Here is a 14,549-nt window from a genome sequence, read left to right on the forward strand (position 1 = left end):
TTGGATGATGCAAAAGGATTTTGATTTTCAGCCCAAATTCTCCTTATGGGAGGGGAGGAAATTGGGTAGTGTCTTGGAAATAGTTGTATTGTTTTTACTTTTTACTCGTCACAGATTAAGTGATAAGTTCCAAGCTTGTTTAGATTAAAGGGGGAGGTAGGGGGATCAAGGGCTAGTGTAGAGTTGGTTGAAAATTAGCAAGGTAGGGGGATCAATGGGGAGTAGTAGGGGTGTGCGAAAAACTGAATGGACCGAATTTATTTTATTTATTTATTTTTTTTTCAGTTCAATTCAGCTTCGGTTTAAATTTTTAAAAACTGAAATTTATCGGTTGTGTCTTGGCTTTAGTGAAAATTATACCAAACCAAACCGAAACTAACCGATATATAATATTATAGGTAAAATACATATAGGAAATGTATCTTACCTTAGTGGTTAAGGCGCATGTCTTTCAAGTTCTAGTCCCATTTTCTAATCTTCAAAACAGCCTCATTTATTTATTTATTTATTTTCAAAATGATGTTGTTTTGGGTTTTATTTAAAACTAAACTTCTAAAACCCTAACATCTCTTTCTCGTTCAACCGCCCATCCCCATTTCTCCTTTAATCGTTTTCCACTTTTCCTTCTCTCCTCTTCACTCATTCTCTCTTCTCAGCTGCCCCTTCTCCTTTCTCTCTCACTCTTCACTCATCCCTTATCTATTTCTTTAGCCACCATCTTTATCTTTTAGATGAGACGCCATTGGAGATCAGAAGAAGTGCTTCCACTCTTTTTGCTTGGATTTAGTTTGTTGGTTTTTTTTTAAATTTAATTTAATTTTTTAATTTTTAATTTTTTTTCTTTGTTTGGATCAATTTCTTTATTTTTTCTTTGTTTGCATTCTTAGAAAATATATGAGATAAGGAAACCGAAAAAACCAACCACATTGACCATTGTTTTCATGGTTCGGTGTCTTGCAGTTTCATTTTTGTCTTAGTCGATATCGGTTTCGAATTTGGCAAAACCAAGGGTATCGGTTTGGGGCAACGTGGAGCCTCACACCGACTGAAAATCGACCGATTACAGCCCTAGAGAGTAGTGTAGAGTTGGCCGAAAATCAAGCTTCCTTCTCTCCTCTTCACTCATCCTCTCTTCTTAGCCGCCCTTTCCCCTCTCTCTCTCTCTCCCTTTTCACTCATCCCTTACCTATTTCTTTAGCCACCATCTTCATCTTTTAGATGAGACGTCGTTGGAGATTAGAAGAAGTGCTACCCCTCTTTTTGCTTGCATTTAGTTTGTTGGGTTTATATTTTGAGTTTGTTCTTTGTTTCTTTTCTCTAGGTTAATTTCTTTATTTTTTTTTCTTTGTTTGCTTTCTTAGAAAATAGATGAGATAAGGAAACCAAAAAAACTAACTGCATCGACCGTTGTTTTCATGGTTTAGTGTCTTGTAGTTTCGTTTTTGTCTCGGTCGGTATCGGTTTTGAATTTGGCAAAACCGAGGGTATCGGTTCGGGGCAACATGGAGCCTCACATCGACTGAAAATTGACCGATTACAGCCCTAGGGAGTAGTGTAGAGTTGGCTGAAAATTAGACTAATTTCTGGCCAACTTTACTTTACTCTCTCTCCCTCCTTCTCAATCCAAACAGACCATTAGTGTTGGGAGCCAGTGCAGTACGAATGAATTATACTCCCTTGGAAGGACCGTTAATACTTTATATAATGTAATTCATAATAAAAATTATATAATGTATTTTGTTTATCTTTTTTTTTGGGTCTAAATATGAAATTTGATAATTATTATAAATGACTATTAATAGTCATTTATAATAATTGTGTTTATATCTAAAAGTACATATTCTATCATTAGGCATTTATTTATTATGACTATGTTTTTATATGGAGTTTTAAAATCTACTATTTAAAGAAAATATGATTTACCAAGATTCTATCAAGGATTTAAATACAGAATAAAATATGAATTTATTATTTTTAAATATTAGAATAATGACATGTAAAATTATGAGGTCTCAAAAGTTTATATGGCATAATATTAAGAGGTCTAACCAAAAAGTCAAACGACTTCGATTATATATATTAGAAAGAGATTAAATTTTGTAAGAATGTGGTGTAAAATTCCAACATGTTATATTATCTTATTATATATTTAAGAATAAGTACAACCACATCCACTCAATTCTAATACACATATAAATCCAACAATTTGGATGTATTGAATTTTAAGTACATTGCTGATGTGACAATCTCTTATTGAATGATATAAAACATGGGGTTTACACCCTATCCTTACCAAATTCAGATTCTATTAGAAAATAACTTTCTTTAAAGCATTTACATCAGTTCTAAAAATTTGTCTATTTTACAAAAAAGAACATATTTTATACATCTACATTTAAAAAACACCTACATCAGTTTATCTATTATACACTTCATTTTATTTAAATAATCATTTTTATTATTATCTTATATCTCTCTCTCTCTCTCTCTCAAACACGTTTCTCCTACTCACTTTTTGCTCTCTGCCTTTATCATCCCAACACACCCCCCCCCCCCCCCCACACACACACGCAGGACAAGGTCATATCATCAGCTCCTAAGAAATCGATAGCTTTGACGACATCAGTAGTGGTTTTGGTGACAGTGGCGAGGTCTTACAATGGCATCTCTAGTGGGTTTTGCATTGGGTTTTCTTATGGGTTTTCGTATGGGTTTGATTTTGAATTGATTTTGGATTGGGTTGATTTTGAGTTGGGTTTGTGATGAGTTTTCCAGTGGGGTTTGGGTTGATTTTAAGTTGTTTTGGGTTTAATTTTGTTGATTTTGTGTTTGGAAAATGAACTATTGAAATGGGTTGTGGTGGAGGTAGTTGGGTGGTGCTAGGTTTCTATGGTGGTGGTGGTGGGTTGGATTTTGACATTGGCTCTTTTTTATTTTTTCTTCTTCTTCATTGTGAAGGTTGAATCTTCTCTTCTTCTTCACGGTGAAGAGAGTATTCACGGTGAAGAGAGTATAGGGATCTCAGACAAGAGAACAGATGCAAGAGAAAAATAATAATAAACAAATAAGATACAAAGCTACAGTAATCATGTAAATATACATGGGTACTGTAGAAATTTTGTATATGAACGGTGTTATAGACCCACTGATATGGGTAATTTTTGAGCAAAAATGTATAAAATAGATAACGCTTTGTATTTTACAATCACTTGTGCAATTGCTCTGACATAATCGAATGAATTTTCCATAAAAATACAATAAAATGTTGTAGACACTGCATTTTGTACCCTTTATGACTCAGGCTCCCGTTCCCTAATAATGCTAAAATTCTAAAGTCTAAGGTTGGTTTAGGGCCCGATCAGATTACGAATTGACTTGAGAAATGTTAAAATGGAAAATATAACTTTTTTATGAGCAAGTAAATCTATTTTTGGAAAATAAAAGCCAAGGAAATCCTCAGCCTATGCATGCAGGCAAAGATCTGCGTACTTGCATACACAGGCATTGACCTACGCACGCAGCTACGGTTCTAGAAACTATGAAAGACAAGTTTTTCTACATAAATGTTGAGGTTTGACCTTCAAAGATATCAAATCCTCCAAAATTTTCAAGTCTAAAAACAAGTCCTTGAGGGTTATTCATTTCTTCACAAGGAATATCCAGAAAAATGAGGTTTTAAGATTGCAACAGCTTATGCAAGCCTCCCTTCATCATTACCAGGCATCTTAAAAAAAGACCTGAACCCAGAAGATTCAAATGCTCAACCCTAGGTTTTAAATACCATGTGAGCATCACTCCCCTAAAACACTTTTCAAGCCTCTCGAACTCATCCCAATAGAGGATGCCTGAGTCATTGCTTCAGACATGACTCCCAATGCCCAAGGGTTGGCCCCAGTCTCAATCCTAATACTGGGGTAGTTTTATTTCTAATATTTTCAAACCATGGACAATACTCCCTTTATCTAGTGAAATTTAAGATATCCACTAGGAGGAGGAATATCTCCTCATGAGAGCCTGAATAGGTGCCCAGGATGCACAATACATCAAGACCACATAGAACTCAGCATCCAAGCAGTTTTTGTGTAGCTATGACTAAGAGTGTCAGCATTTCCAAGAGCGGATCTTGCCCAAAACTTTGAATCCAGAATTCAACAAACCAAGGAACCCATTATGGTATAATCGTCTAGAACAAGCTCAAACCCATGTCAATTCGGTTTGCCGATCTGAAACCCCGTAGAATCCTACACTAGGGTAGTTTATTTTGTGTGGTTCCATTCACTTTGTGCTAATCAGTATGCAAGAATGGGTCCATCCCACTAGGAACTTTTCCTGTCATGTCAAGAATTGCACAAAACCTACTTTGGGGCAGTTTTTATTTTGGACGGTCTCTCCCTTTTCCATCTCCCTCAGTGGATTGATCACTATCAGATTGAATTAGTAAAACCGTGAAGATACGGTGAGATGCAAGTGCTACCAATATCACACATGTAGTAGCCTTTTGAAAGGCAACATCCAGAATTATACATGTAAGTCCTACCTAGAGGCATTGTTTCTTGTATACAGCCGCATCCTTTTGAAAGGTGATTTCTAGAATTATACATGTAAGTTCTACCTAGAGGCATTGTTTCTTGCATATAGCAGCAACCCTTTGAAAGGCAATTTCCAGAATTATACATGTAAGTTCTACCTAGAGGCATTATTTCTTGCATACAGCAGCAGTCCTTTGAAAGGTGATTTCTAGAATTATATATGTAAGTCCTACCTAAAGGCGTTGTTTCTTGCATACAGCAGCAACCCTTTGAAAGGCGATTTCCAGAATTATCCATATAAGTCTTACTTAGAGGCATTGTGTCACACATACAGCAGTAGCCCTTGAAAAGGCGATTTCTAGAATTATACATGTAAGTCCTATCTAGAGGCATTGTTTCTTGCATACAGTAGCAACCCTTCGAAAGGCAATTTCAAGAATTTATACATGTGTAACGATCCAAGGAAAAGCGCTAGTCTCACATTGGATATTTACTGGGTTGAACTGGGCTTTATGAACAACTACAAGGAGTTTCAATTGTGACTAGTTCTTTTGAGGTATAGTGCAGATGTGACTAGCGCTTTTCCTTGGGTCGTTACACATTGTTTCTTGCATACAGCAGCAACCCTTTGAAAAGCAATTTCCAAAATTATACATGTAAGTCTTACCTAGAGGCATTGTTTCTTGCATACAGCAGTAGCCCTTTGAAAGATGATTTTCAGAATTATACATGTAAGTCCTACTTAGAGGCATTGTTTCTTGCATACAGCAGTAGCCCTTTGAAATACAATTTATAGAATAATACATATAATTCCTAACCAGAGGCATTGTCTTTCATATACATCAGCAGCCCTTTCAAAGGCGATTTCCTAGAACTATGCATGTAAGTCCTAATCAGAGGCATTGTTTTTCACATAAATCAGCAGCCCTCTCAAAGGCACTTTTCCTAAAGTCATACATCAGTCCTCTCAAAGGCAATTTCCAGAATCATATATCAGCAGCCCTCTTAAAGGCACTTTTCCTAAAGTCATATAGTAGCCCTCTTAAAGGAACTTTTCCTTAAGTCATACATCAGCCCTCTCAAAGGCAGTTTCCAAAATTATATAAGACCCTTTCCACACTTCCACGGTGTAGGAACTTCTCCACTCTACCACAGTGTAGGAATCTAATCAACCTTCTCAAAGGTAGTTTCCAAAATTATACAGGACCCTTTCCACACTTCCACGGTGTAGGAACTTCTCCATGCTACCATGGCGTAGGAATCTAATCAGCCCTCTTAAAGGAAATTTCTAAAATTATACAAGACCTTTTCCACACTTCCACTATGTAGGAACTTCTCCACGCTACCACGGGGTAGGAATCATTACGGTGCTCGAAACCCAACAACAGATAAGCACGATCTTCTATGCTTCCATGGTATAGGACCCTTTCCACACATCCACAATGTAGGAACTTCTCCACGCTACCATGGCGTAGGAATCCATTATGGTGCTTGATACCCAACAATGGATCAATGCAATCTTCTATGCTACCATGGTGTAGGACCCTTTCCATTCCACGATGTAGGAACTTCTCCACGCTTCCACGGCATAGGAATCATTATGGTGCTTGATACCCAACAATGGATCAGCACAATCTTCTATGCTTCCATGATGTAGGACCCTTTCCACACTTCCACGGTGTAGGAACTTCTCCTCTCTTGTTCTAGGAGTCATTATGGTGCTTGATACCTAACAACGGATCAACATAATCTTCTATGCTTCCACGGTGTAGGACCTTTTCCACATTTCCATGGTGTAGGAACTTCTCCTCTCTTGTTCTAAGAGTCTATTATGGTGCTTGATACCCAACAACGGATCAACACAATCTTCCATGCTTCCATTGTATAGGACCTTTTCCACACTTCCACGGTGTAGGAAACATTCATTAGGCGTGCTATTCAGATATCCTTTATCTTCGACTAATCTTATTTTGAGGCTAACTAGTGGCGGTGCTGTACGTCTCACCATCCCATAATCACCAAGTTCCTAAAGAATCCTAAGTTCCCAATCACCAGGTAAGTCCCCTTACTTTGCCTAGCATTTTATTTTTTGCATCCATAGCATCCAGCGTTTGCATGTTTTTCTACCTAGCCCAAAAAAAAAAAAAAAATCTAGCATGCTTTACTAGTTGCATTGCTACTAACATATTTGCAGAAAAAGAATGAAGTTTTGCCAGTATCAAGAAGCAGACAAGTCCAAAAAATATTTTAGAAGCAGCTGTAGTAGGTCGTTCCAACCAGGTAAAATTGGTCTTGATTCATGAGTAGCCTTTGCACGCAATTTGGGGGCGACAAAATCCCAAATCACGTTCTTTATCCGACACCTCTCATTACACTTGAGATGTCAGATAAAGAAGGGGCAGCTATTGATATTGTATTTTGTCCGCTCTCGATTTGCGTGCCAGACTACTAAGATTATCAAATTCTCATTCCAACTACTACTCATGGGTAGAAATTGGAGTTAGAACGGCCGAGATATCATGAAAACCGGGTTAACGCACTGATTGATGCATCGCTAACTTCCCGGAGCCATAACTTTTGATTCAACTGTTGGATTTTTGAGTTCCATACCTTTTTAGAAACTGAAAATCAGGATCTTTCCAGTGGTGTCAAGATCAATCCAATCTGAGGCCTTTTGAAGGAGGCGGCCCTTGAAGGGCCGCTACCTTGAAATATGCGCCAGGGCTATAAAAGGCCCCAGGCACCTTCAGACCAGAGGAGGAGACCACTTTTCTGGGCTTTTGCTCTCTGTCTGGATGATTTCTAAGCTTTTTTTCCTCTCTTCCAAACACAAAAAACACATCAAAGCCTCTTGATTCTTTTCTCTTCACAAAAAATACATGGAATTGTTCTTATACCCAATCTTCTTCTCCTTGGTTCTACATCTTGGATTTGGGGTTTAGGAGCGTGGATGTAGCTTTCTAGAAACTATCCACATCCCTAACCTTCTAAATCTTTTTCTAGCATTTTTTTTGCTTGAATAACATGATTTATTGCTTTCCTAGCATGTTGCTTTCTTTATTTGTGCTTCTAGCTTAAATCTGCTTGCTTTTTATTTCTTATGCCATGTTTTATGCTTAGATCTACATCCTTAAATGCTTATATGTTTAGATCTATATGCTTTAGGCTCTATGCCATGTTTTCCTATATTTTGTGCTTCTTTTTGTTCTATGTTGATGTTAGGGTTATATGCTCACATGCTTGTATGATGTTGTTGGGCTATGCCTTGCTTGGATTTATGTGTCTATGTGTTTCTTTCCATGCTATATGGTTAGATCCGAGTCTTCACATGCTTATATGCTTGGATTCATGTTCTTCCATGTTTATGTGCTAAGTTTCTACATGTTTACATGTACGTTTCTATGCCTATATGTCTAGATCTATGTTCTCACATGTCTATGTGCTTGTATCTATATTCTCTACGTGCATTATGCTATATTCCATGTGCTTGTGCACTCCATGCCATGTTTGTGTGCCTAGACCTAGGCTATGTTTGTCATGCCATGTGCTACTGTAGCCCTTTTGTCGCTTTGTCTTTCTTTATTGTGTTTTGGCCTAATGGTTGGTACCCGATCTAGACCCTATGGTTTTTATCATCGTCCGTACACCTTGGCCCACATCAAAGGGTTTGGATCACCCCTATTTGCATGTCTATGCTTGCTTGCTTCTATGCTTTATGCTTGTGTTAGCCTCTCTAGTTCAAGTCTTTGCCACGCTTGGCACCCTTAGCGGGTTTGTGGTTGTGCGGTTACATCCGACGCCCATGAGGCCTTGTTTGGATGTAACCATTTGGTGTGCATCACCATGATGCCGGTTGCTTTGTGCGTACCTTTCCCCTTTTCCGCTCCATGCAATGATATGCTTACCATGCTTGTTTGTGCCACCCGTTGGCTTTCTATGCATCTTCACACGCTTGATTATATGTTCATGCGTGAGTCTTGCTTGCTAGTGTGTCGTCTATGCTTCAACACAATGAAGTTATGGACATTCGATCCAAACCTACATTTGTCCCTTGTGGACACCACCTTTTGTTTGCTTTCTTGCTTGTTAGCTTTCTAGCTTGTTTGCTTGCTTTCTTGTTTCTTTGCTTGCCATGTCTATCATGCTTATCTGCTTTATTCCTTTTTCATATGATCTTTGCATCTTTTCCTTCCATTGCTTGTTTGCTAGTTTCTTGTCTTTGCCTTTGGTTATGTACTCTTTTAAACCCTTTCCTTCCTCCTCCCTTTCTCTCTTAGATGGTTTGTATTAGGTATATCATACCATGTACCGTTTGTCCTCATCTCTAGAATTTATTTTCTTGCACTTATATTTTGGGCCATGCTTTAGGGATGTAGGCATTTACTTTCCTGCATTGTGCAGGATTGTCACAACCCATGTCACCAAAGGCAAAGCGATGCCTAATTTCTGTCTCGAAAGTAAGGTGACATGTTGTCGGATTTTCGCTGTGGAAATTTAGTTCTTTGCCCGAATGCCTTAGGAAAGCATAGATTGGGACCACACTCATTCAAAAGCCAAACCTTAAAGCCCCCATGCATGCAAAGCCCTGAAAGCCAATGACAAAATCATGTTTTTACTGCCAATTTCCAAAAATTAAGGTTTTATCAAAACAAAGGATTGTCCTTTGACAGGTGTTGTGGGGTGCCTAACACCTTCCCCACGCGTAACCAAACTTCCGGATCTAAGAATCAAGATTTTTTACTATCCACATTAGATTAGGAAAAATGCCCTTTTTCTCAACCTAGGATTGGTAATAAAATCAACTTGAGATAGGTGACCAATCACACCTTAGGAAAAACCCAATGATTGTTGGAAACTTCACTAAAGGGTGTGCTTGGTTCGGTTTTGGTCGGTTTTAATGGGTATGGCAAACCAAAACCGAATATTTCGGTTTGTGAAATTCTCAACCGAAACAGACCGAAATGGCTGGAAATCAATCAGTTTTGATGTATTTCAGTTTCAGTTGGTTCGGTCGGTTTTCGGTTTTCCAAAGAGAGGGCTATTGAGATTTTCAAAACCCTAAGTCCCTAACTTTAATCACATATAAAAAACAAAGCAATAGAGCAACGGAGAGAGAGAGAGTTGTTGGACAAATCAGAATGATAGAGAAAGAAAAACTTCCAACAATATTTGTTCAACAATTTACACACAGATTCCAACATAAAATTGAAAATGTTTTGAATTAGCAAAAGGGTTCAGACAGAACATTACTATTGCTGCACCATAGCAGGAGTCGGTATCAAGAGCTATTTGTTTCATGTTTGGTACCACATGGTGCACAAGCCTAGCCCCTTTTTGGATAAGTTTGTGATCGATATATGCTCCAAGTCCTTGAAGATTGCTTTGAAGGTGCATTGGTTTTTGATGGCCGAGATTGAGGATTCAGATGATAATGAAGGGATTAGTAGGATTCAAGAGAAGTGTCAGCTTGCAGCCACTTTGATGGGCGAGTGGTCTCCTTTGATTTGGCCTCTAACTGTGACATCTTCCAGCCCTGGAAGTAAAAATCAAGTCTTGAATAAGTTGTTATCATCCAAACAGCGGAGAAAGAAAGAAAAAATAAGAAGAAGAAAAAAGAGGAGGCGCTAAAGCGAGAAAGGTAGAGAGAGACACAGAAAATTGGAGAAGGGGACTGCTGAAGAAAAAAAAAAGAAAAGAATAGGGGGGGGGGGGGTATTTATATCATGCTATGACTAGGGTTTTAAAAAATTAAATAGCAAAAACCCATGTGAAGGCTCAAAGTGGGGATCAATTAGCCAAAACGCAGGGAGCATACCACTAAGCCATTGATCAATTATGTTTTAAAAGTTACATAAATATATACATATACATATATATATATATATATATATATATATCGGTTGGTTCGGTCGGTTTCGGGGTGAAAAAATCCAGCACTGAAACCGAACTGAAATATTTTGGTTTTCTAAAATTCAAACCGAAACCGAACCGAAAAATTGAACTCAATTCGGTCAGTTTCGGCCGGTTTTTTCGGTTCATCAGTTTTTTGCACATCCCTAAGTTCACTTACCTTTGGTAATTCCCTTAAAATTTGGCCAAGATGTTTGTCACACCCCCAAAGCCTTGCGCAAACCACACCACACACCTCACATGTGCACACGCAACACCAAAATCATCGAGAGGGGCCTCCAACGGGCCCCGCTTGCGCGGGAGTGTCGCCACGGCGGGTGGTCGAATGAAGGCACACGACGTCGATGACGACGGAAGGTGTCAACATAACTTGCACTGTTTCCTTTAAGCAATCTTTTCTCTTTATAGGCCTAGAAAGGAAAAAGAATGGGATGGGAAAGAAATGGGGGTATAGTTGAAAATTTGACAATGTGGAAACACAAAACAAACACGAAGTTAGTTTAGGTCCTTGCTTATTTAAAATGAACCTATCATTTTCAAAAATTGGCTTGAACCCTTGGTTAGGTTTTTATAATGGTGATTTTCTATAGTGATGTAGAATTAATTTACAAGCTTGGCAAGTAACCTGAACTTCCATATCATGCTTGAAATTTTGAGATCAACCCTTTTGTTTTTATTGCAAAGAAAGCAACGCTTTTACAAAACTTTGGCTTTTTGCAATGCCCCTAAAACTGGGCTATATACAATGGCTCCAACACTAGGCCTTTCACAATACGAAGAAGTTCAAATTTACAAATTGTAGAGGCTTTATTCTGGATGGGTCTCGCCTTTTTAGAAAAGATCTTGAACTCTTAGCAATGTCCTCCTTGATGTGGAGTTTCGGCTACTTACCACAAATTTTATCTATACACATTTACATGACAGAGCCATTTGTGTATGCATGCATGCCCTTGGAGGGTTGGAAACCCTTAGGGTTTGGGTATGATCTAATGTGAAAGCAACAAGGTTGCTTTTTCCTAAAGGGTTAATTACAAATGCTGTGCAACCAGGATGGATAGAACCTGGAGTAAAGCACAACTTTTCAACGCAAGCAAAAAGAACAAACCTGCAAATGGAAACTAGACACTTTCCCCTTGACTCATTTTGAAAACAATCCTAATAAAGGATATCCTACCCTAGGCTTCATTGTTCACTCATCTTTGGCTCTTTCTAGTCCTCACGGGAATTTGACTTACACTAGGCCAACTATATGAGACACGGCTTAACTGGTAAGTTGGTCCTAATCTTAGGGGGGACCACGATCATCTAATCCTTCCCTTCATAGAAGTTATGGGATAGAGCGGATAAAGGGGGCCTTTTCAGCTACTTCTATCCACCCATGTACCCAGAAGTGCCTTTAAGTCGGGGCCTAGTAACTATCTAAGGTATATGCATCCAACAATCGCCTTCAATGCTGAGTCTGGGTTTGACCCAATATGAGGGGTGATGTCATGCATTTTGAAATGAAAGTGGAAAGACTTTCCAAGAACAAAAGATATGAACTAATAAAGGTGTAGCAGAAATTAAATCTATTACCCTAGGTTTGCACATGTAAAGGAAAGTTGTAAAGCATGCTTAGGAAAACTGGAAGCTTTACACATACGAAAATACCTCAAAGCTAGTTTTTTTGAAAACCATTTAGAAACATTTTTGAAAAAGATTTTTGAGTTTTGAAAATAGTTTTTACTAAGGATATAGAAAAAGCATTTTTCCCTGGAAGCTAATGCCAATTTCAACATTTTTGAAAGCCAATGTTCAAAGATTAAGATTCCATCAAAAGCTCTAAAGGCTAAACTCTCTATGTATCCCCAGTGGAGTTGCTAGTTTGTCGATGCCTCACGGCGGTCGACCACCCATCGTGGCGGTGCCCCCGCACCCTTTTGATTGCGTACACAGGCGTGTATGCGGGCCCAAGAGCTTGGGTGCTTGTGTGAAGGGTCAAGACCTCTAGTGTGTGTGACAGAATCGGGTCAATTTTAATTGAATTACCCAAAGGTAAGTGAAGTTGCCTGAATCTATTTGATTTTATTACCAATCCAAGGCTAAGAAAAAGATCGCTTTTCCTAATCTAATATGGACGGGTAAAAAATCTTGATTTTTGAGCTCAGAAGTCTGGTTACGTATGGGGAAGGTGTTAGGCAACCCACAACGCCTATCTATAGATAGTCCTTTGTTTAGGTAAAATCTTAATTTTCATACATCGGCAGTAAAAACGAGCTATTGGCATTAGCTTTCGGGGCTTTAACGGAATTGAGCTTTGAGGTTTGGATTTGGAGAAGGTGTGGTCCTGATTGACGCTTCACTAGCATGTTTTGGAATCGTTGCCAAATTTCCATGATGAAAATCCGACAGTATTTCTCCTTATTTTTGTGGTGGACATCCAGCAATGCTTTGCCTCAGGTGCATTATAGCACACAAAACACTATTCTCACCAAGCTTTCCCTGTGAGAATACGGCAATGAAGGTGCCCCATTTTCATTCAAAAATCCGGTTGAGTTTTGCGTTTTGTGCACTATAGCGCACTGGCAAGGTTTCATGCTTGTGTATATGGTGTGTGCCAACATGCTCATGGTAAGACGAGCCAGAGCCCCCCAAAGCATCAAGCATGTTGATGCATGTCACATACATGGGGAAACCAATGTCACTAGCTATCATAGATCGAGACAATCACACTATGATGATTGTGCACACAATGTAGTATGAATATGCATCTCTAGGAGTGGCCATGAGCGCATACCTATACCACAAGGTCAAAAGCATTCATGATTATGAAAGGATTGCTCTCCTAACCATGAGGATCCATCTTACAAAGTGCATGATCATCTACAAACAGGCATATATATATATATATACACACACACATATACATACAACATGTACAATGCTAACATGCAAAGCGGGAAAGTAAAGTAGACATCGCCAACATCCCAAGGGTATGGCCTAGAAAGGTATAAGAAATGTAAAACAGACATTGCCATACCTTAGGAATGTGGCCCAATCAAGATACAAGGAAAGGAAAACCTAGTTCATGGTTCTAAAGAAGGCTAAATGAGAGAGAGAGAGAGAGAGAGAGAGAGAGAGAGAGAGAGAGAGAGAGAGAGAGAAGACCACTCGGAGAGGCTAGGCCTTCTAATCTACTGAAAATTTCCCTTTTAGGCTTGCACCTTCTTGCTTGCATTCCTGCCCTTTTTTGATCGCGCCTAGGAAGTTGCATCCTTGCTCCAAGTGTGTACATGCAATGACAAAGAAACACAAAACCAGCAGACAAGAAAAGAAACAACTAGTAAAAAAGCATATGTAAGGACGAACAAACAAAGAGAGCCAAACGCGGGCAAACAAGCATATTATCAAACAAAAAAAGGTGTCCTGGGAGGACAAATGTGATTTGGATCAAGTGTCTGTAGTTCCATGAGATTGGAGTACGGATGACACATGTGCCATCAAGCAAAGTTCCTAAAAGGGACTTGGGATCTTATGTATAAAGGACAGGTATGAGCTTGCACAAGATTGTAGGAACTAGGCTTGATGACATAAACAAGCACACACAAGGACACATGTATGAGCATATAGGCAAATGTGCCAAGATGCAAAGAAATAGAGAGAGTCAAATGGGATGGCACAAAACAAGCAAGGCAAGCATATCATCACATGGAGCGGAGAAAGGTATGCATCAAGCAAACCCACATCACGGAGATATGTTCTCACAAATTACTACATCCAAACAAGCCATAGGGAGGACGGGTGCAACCAAACAAGCAAGTGGTCCTAAAGACCAACAAGCACAAACCCACGGAGGGCACAAAGCATGGCAAGCCTAGATCTAGTCAGAAAAACATGGATCAAAAGGATAAAAGCAAGCAAGCATACACATGCATAAAGGAAAGGATCCAAACCCTTTGTTATAGGCCTAGGTACATGGATCTAGGCCTGGACCACAAGATCAACATCTACATCCTACATAAGGGTCAAAGTACAAGAAAAAGGCATAACAAGAGACAAAAAGGCAAAGCCAAACACTAGACATAGCATCCAACATGTAGATCTACACACCTAAACATGGCAAGGAGCACA

At 38.9% G+C, this 14,549-nt stretch overlaps 1 protein-coding gene across 1 annotated transcript in view; it reads right to left on the reverse strand.

Moving 5' to 3' along the window:
- LOC126691140 (protein METHYLENE BLUE SENSITIVITY 1) overlaps positions 1–14,549 on the reverse strand; it is a 70,910-nt gene that overhangs the window by 14,303 nt on the left and 42,058 nt on the right. The window lies entirely within an intron of this gene.

Source organism: Quercus robur, chromosome 1, assembly GCF_932294415.1.
Source record: "Quercus robur chromosome 1, dhQueRobu3.1, whole genome shotgun sequence".
NCBI lineage: Eukaryota > Viridiplantae > Streptophyta > Magnoliopsida > Fagales > Fagaceae > Quercus > Quercus robur.